The following is a 6108-nucleotide window of genomic DNA, read 5'->3' as shown; positions in this document are numbered from 1 at the left end:
GATTGATAAGCGTTATAAAAATCACAGTTCTAGCTTCCGAAGTTTATAGCACACTGACTATAGCAAACTAATAATAGATACTTTTTTGGCACGTCGCGTTGGTTATACTTATAGGCGTGTGGAGAGTTTCTTGAAAATTCAGATTCCGTAACAATACAAAGCTACATTTAAGCGTTTACATACATACATATATTGTTGATTCCTACTCTCGAGAATCTTCTACAAGTTTGGAGAATAGGCAGGAGTTTCGCAATACATATTTAACACTATAAGCTATGCATATTTATAAATATAAACTTAATCTAAAGAAACGTTGATATTAAAATAAATGTATGATAAAAAATTCGTTAGAAATTGTAAATTATAGAATAAGTAATAAAGTATGCGCCATTTTTATCTAAATTTACTGGGAAAATTTATGTCGAAATAATTTACTTTGTTTATGAAATTTACAAAGAAATGACTTTGGTGGATAACTGTCTACTTATATTTAGTGTCATTCACCATGGATGTTAATTGTACTGAGACACTTGTTTGTCTTGAAAGGTAGATAAAGTTAATGTGATTTATTATAGGAAACTAATCTCAGTAACAGAAAGCATCATGTTTATATCAAATAAATAATGTTAATTTAGTTCCCAGCTTCTCAAGATCTGTGACTAAAATGAAACTTACATCTGCTATACAACGTAGTGTCTCAGTTTTAACGCCTTGGAAATTATTCATACAGATTGTCGTGTGAGACTGATAATACTTTACTACTATAAGCTCCCTATCCTGAAACTTCTAATATGAGATGATCCCTTTCCATTATTCAGCGCAGGAATATCAGAGGCTTCTCTTGGTAGATATAAACTGAAATAGACTGCAATAATAGCTGTAGAAAGACTTGGTTTCTCAAAAGCAAATATTTTCAAATGTAAATTTATATTTATTCATTACCATATGTTTTCCAGTTCATTATCATGCACCTTAGAGTCCTATTACTAGAATAAGCTGGAGACTTTGTATGTAGCTTCCTAGATATATGTTGAATGAATGGCACATCCTTTCTAATATATACACATTCAACGTGTTTACTGCCCTTAGTCTAGATATGCTAAGCAAAACTATATGAACGCACATATACACAGGTATTCGCAGTTTTATAAGAGATGCAAAATGAGATAGCAGTATTTCAACTTAGCAACATCATAAGTATACAAACACAACAATCACTTCTAAAGGTGATAGCTGGTAATTTATAAGGGCAGAGTCAGGCTGAAAAGTAACTCTTATGCTATGAAACTGATTGATATATATATATATTCGTATTTATGAAATATACGTATACTGTTTTAACCTTTTAAACCGAAGACTGAACACTCTTTTTTATATATATTTATATGAATTATATGTATGAGTGAACAAGAGATAGCATTAATAAAAACTAATAAGAGCACTTTACTATCTCTGTTGAAATGGAAATTTAAAAATAAGATACAATAGTTACAATTAAAGGGAAAAACGAAGTATCTCAACTTTTCTCTGCCTATCTCAGTTTGTCCAGAAATGAGTTGTGCTATTGAATCCATTATTCCAATGTATGTACTATAGGCATAGACACACTAAGAAATAGAAATTTGATTTGTTTGTAATTAAACACAAAGCTACACAATGGACTATCTGTACTCTGTCTACCACTGGTATTGAAACCCGGATTCTAGCGTTGTAAGTCCGCAGACATGCTGCTGTGCCACTGGGGGGGAGGGGCAGAAATTTGGTAATTGGTATAGTGAAATATTGTATCAGTTTATAATCATTGAGAGTTAATTATGACACCTTTGGAAGATGTTTGTCATGTTCTTTTGTTCTTAACCGAAGATTGATCACCGTCACTGAACAATTTACGAAAATCTATCTTAAGACCTGTTCACGTTATTTTCGTATCTGTTCACTCATATACACGAAGGAAAAGTTCAGCGAGCTAGCCAGAGCACTTGTGCAGTTAGATAACGCATGCGCAAAAGACCACTGTGGCTAAAAATCATCGTCAGGTTAGACTTTAAACATCAGCATTTGAAACACACACACACAAAAATACAAAACATGAAAGTTTTTATAACAATAACGAATATTTTTATAAACTCAACCCTTACACAAGAATAAAAAATCTTTAAGAGCTAAATTGAGGGGTGTGGCAAGTTCAAACACTGAAAGTTAGTCATACCAACTTTTAACGCCCGTACTTACACTCATTTAAGTTTACATATTTTTTATTTATTTATGTGTACTTAGATACACAGCATTACTTTATACTCGTGCAGTTTCTTATCATGTGGTTGTTGTTTCAGTTTATACTACTTAGTGTAGTCTAAAAGTCTCGTATTTTAAGTTGTCTTTCCTGAAAATCCCCCAAACATTTGTCAGCACGTTTCTGTCCTTATGTAAACATTTGACTTCACTACAAAACTTGGGTTACACAACTTAAATATTTAGTCTAAACACTATTGTTCCCATTATGTCCCGTCATTGTTTCAACACAATAACATTCACTATAGCTTTTATACAAAAGGGTTGATGTTTATATTCATATTTTAGGAAACACTTCGAGTTTAATCTACTGCAGGAATTAATACCAATATATTCAGTGAAGGAAGGCTGCACTTTGTTGTATCTGAAGCTAGTTCATGTTTAGGATTTAAAGTAAATATGAACCCACTGTAAAAGGAGGTTCGACCTATTTAGTTATGAAGTGTTTCTGATTTCTGTGTAATGTATATTTCATCACAAGTTATTCCTATACGTATAAACTATAAATCTAATTTTAAATCTCTGCCCAGTTGTTTGAAGTTTGGAATGCGTAATCTGATAAATATGCTACTGGTTTATATATCCAACTTTCTCCTTTTTTATTTTCATTGTTAAATGTCCCCCTCCCTTGTAGTGGAAGTGTTTAGATAAAAAAATTTTTTCTTGTAACTAATATTGATCTTGACAGACATATGTAGTCTTACGATCAAATATTTTAACTCTAGAATTTGTCGAATAAAACCCTACAAAAACCCCTACTTTCCTTCTTCATATAAATTTACGTGAATCACGCAACCAAAGAAATAACATAATTATATTACATATTTCATTCTTCTCTGCTGTAAAAAATGATTTGAGCATATTCTTTTCTAATGAAAAAAAAAGGAAAGCGAGTATTAATATTTCTTGCTTAACAAATGGAAAGCGGTCTCAAGGTATGATACCGAAACGTGTTAATTTACTTCTAATAAGATTAGTGTTACATGCCGTTTAATTTATTTCTATATTACAATGATCCTGGTTACCTTAGCTTCAATATATTTAGTTAACATTTAGCTAATGACTTCAGGTATATTTAAGCCTTTAAGGAATATAAACTCAATATAAAGAGTAACAAAATCTTTCAATTTTGATAAAGGTAAAAGTGATTTTGAAACAAAATCAAGCAAGTATTTCACTGTTTATCGAAATAATGATTCCAACGATTACCAAAAACTCACATTTTTTCGTCCTTCAGAAAGGTTATTAACAGGATTTTCATAATTTAAGATTTTAGAAAGTAATCTCTCTTTTTACACAGAATTTTGGTCGCATTTATCTTCTTTAAATTCAGTGATATATGAAGTAAGTGGAGAAAGCGATTAACGCGTCCTCTTACGAATTTAAACGCTGATAAAACACGCCTTAATTTTTAAAATTATGCTGAGCCTAAACTGTAAAAAATACGACATATTGTGCTCCTAAGCACATTTCCCAGAGCGTTTCTTTTATTTCGACTGCATTTTGCATTGCCTAACGCAAATAAGCTATGATTAGACACGTTCATAGTAAAATGGCATATTTGCGTAATCTTACAAAATCTGTAAGCGCTTTTGAATAACAAAAGCCATTTACATAATTAGATTTATTTTAATGGTTGAATATAGTACATGATAAAACCAAATTATGCTCGAAATGATATTAATGTAATTGAAAGTTCTGGAGGACGTCTTGAAGAAGTAAATGTTATTAACAAAGTCGTGTATTGAAATCTATAAACCAGAAACAGATCATTAATCGACAAGTTTGATCAGGCCCGTGTTGGATTGGTTTAACTCTACACTACAATATTTATCATAAATAGTCTAGTTTGTATGATTTAGAACTTTAGAAAATGTCTTATTACTTAACTGCGTACTTTAAAGAATCAAAATAAAGATATAAAAGAAGCAATAAAATTGATTTCTAATAAGGCAATGAAACAATATTAGGTTTAGGTTAGTGAATTACTTCCTTGAACCTTCTCTCTGATAAAACTATTGAATTACACAACTTTACTTCAAATCGTGCCTTCCTTAGCTCAGTTAAGAAAGGGGTTCGAGAGGAGCGAGTCGAAAACTAGTATTCTCGAGGATTTTAACCATGTAAAAACTCTATGATCTAACGGTAATAATTAGGTGATATAATGTCAAGCGCACTTAATAACATATCGTAATTAAATTGTAATATCTGAATCATTAGCTGAAATTTGTATTCACTAATGCTTTAGAAAATTATAATAGCTAGTTTATTGTTTGTTATATTTTATTTATTATAGCTACTCTATTCCAATCAAGTAGTGTCACTCCAGGGGTCACGCTTCCGTTGGTACGTCTGACACCTGCCGACTTTACAATGTCTCTTCGAAAACTGATTTCTTTTCCGCTCACCGTGCTCGTGTGTGCATGGGATAAAACATTAGAAACTAAGATGTATGTAAACATGTGGTCATGAAATATAGTTAGTCACCTGCTTTGTAGTTATTGTGACCAAGATCAATTTCTATCAATAATTTATTTTGGTGTTCAATCATTAGAGAGAAGTAAAACTGCAATTTAAAACAAACATGATATCTAATATTTACCAGAAGCGTATAACATTGCAACATCCGAAAGAAACTTAGCCAACTGAATAACCAACATTTAAAACAAACATGACATATAATATCTAGTAGAAGCGTATAACATTGCAACATCCGAAAGAAATTTAGCCAACTGAATAACCAACATTTGAAACAAACATGACATATAATATCTACTAGAAGCGTATAACATTGCAACATCCGAAAGAAACTTAGCTAACTGAATAACCAACATTTGAAACAAACATGACATCTAATATCTACTAGAAGCGTATAACATTGCAACATCCGAAAGAAACTTAGCCAACTGAATAACTAACATTTGAAACAAACATGGCATCTAATATCTGCTAGAAGCGTATAACATTGCAACATCCGAAAGAAACTTAGCCAACTGAATAACCAACATTTGAAACAAACATGACATCTAATATCTACTAGAAGCGTATAACATTGCAACATCCGAAAGAAACTTAGCCAACTGAATAACTAACATTTGAAACAAACATGACATATAATATCTACTAGAAGCGTATAACATTGCAACATCCGAAAGAAACTTAGCCAAATGAATAACCAACATTTAAAACAACCTTTTTGAATATTTTCAAACAAGAGACTAACTTCTGCTTGCAGTACACAGTCGTTTTGCTTTCGCTTCATAAGCAATATATGTTCTCAAAAAAGTCTCATTTTTGTGAATACTAAGTCTTAGCGAGATGTAAGAAAGCGCTAAACGGCATATAATCTAGTATGTATAACCCTTTAGGAGTTTCAAATGAAGCAGCTTAAACTCAGTGCTTTAAAAAGAATGGCATCATTTATTTAGTAAATGCTTACCTTGCTTATACACCAAACGTTGATAAGATATCAAGACTTCTCTTCCCACTGTAAATAAGTATTAGAGTGTTAGTTTCTATATGTTCATGGAAAGCCTGATAGCCCGTCTTTGTCGATGTTTACCAATGGTAAGAACTTCGCGTCTCAATAACTCGTTCATATACACCGGTTTGTTCCTCTTCGCTCGCGAGTCTCGTGTTTTTAAACAGAGAACGTCCTGCTTGTAGCGCCTCTCGTGGTGATTTGGGTATTGCTGCTAAGCAGAAATAGCAAATGAGATGCGCAAGATAACAAACCTGTTGTATTTTGCAGTTAAAAGTATCATATTTAGATAGAGTTACTAGTTAAACTGTTATTCATGTTATTTTATTTTTTCT

The 6108-nt window shown here is 31.8% G+C and overlaps 1 protein-coding gene across 1 annotated transcript in view; it reads right to left on the bottom strand.

Annotated features, from left to right (window-relative positions):
• LOC106461662 (transmembrane and TPR repeat-containing protein CG4050-like) overlaps window positions 1-5880 on the bottom strand; it is a 115134-nt gene extending 109254 nt beyond the window's left edge. Inside the window, exon 1 of the mRNA XM_022388668.1 lies at window positions 5732-5880. The gene's annotated coding sequence lies outside the window, so the exon portion shown is untranslated. The remainder of the gene's footprint in view (window positions 1-5731) is intronic.
• Between the last annotated feature and the right edge of the window lie 228 nt (window positions 5881-6108).

The sequence above is a fragment of the Limulus polyphemus genome, unplaced genomic scaffold, assembly GCF_000517525.1.
Source record: "Limulus polyphemus unplaced genomic scaffold, Limulus_polyphemus-2.1.2 Scaffold1006, whole genome shotgun sequence".
NCBI classification, from domain to species: Eukaryota; Metazoa; Arthropoda; class Merostomata; order Xiphosura; family Limulidae; genus Limulus; species Limulus polyphemus.
The sequence above is the reverse complement of the archived record's forward strand: the minus strand, read 5'-3'. Positions and strand labels throughout refer to the sequence as shown.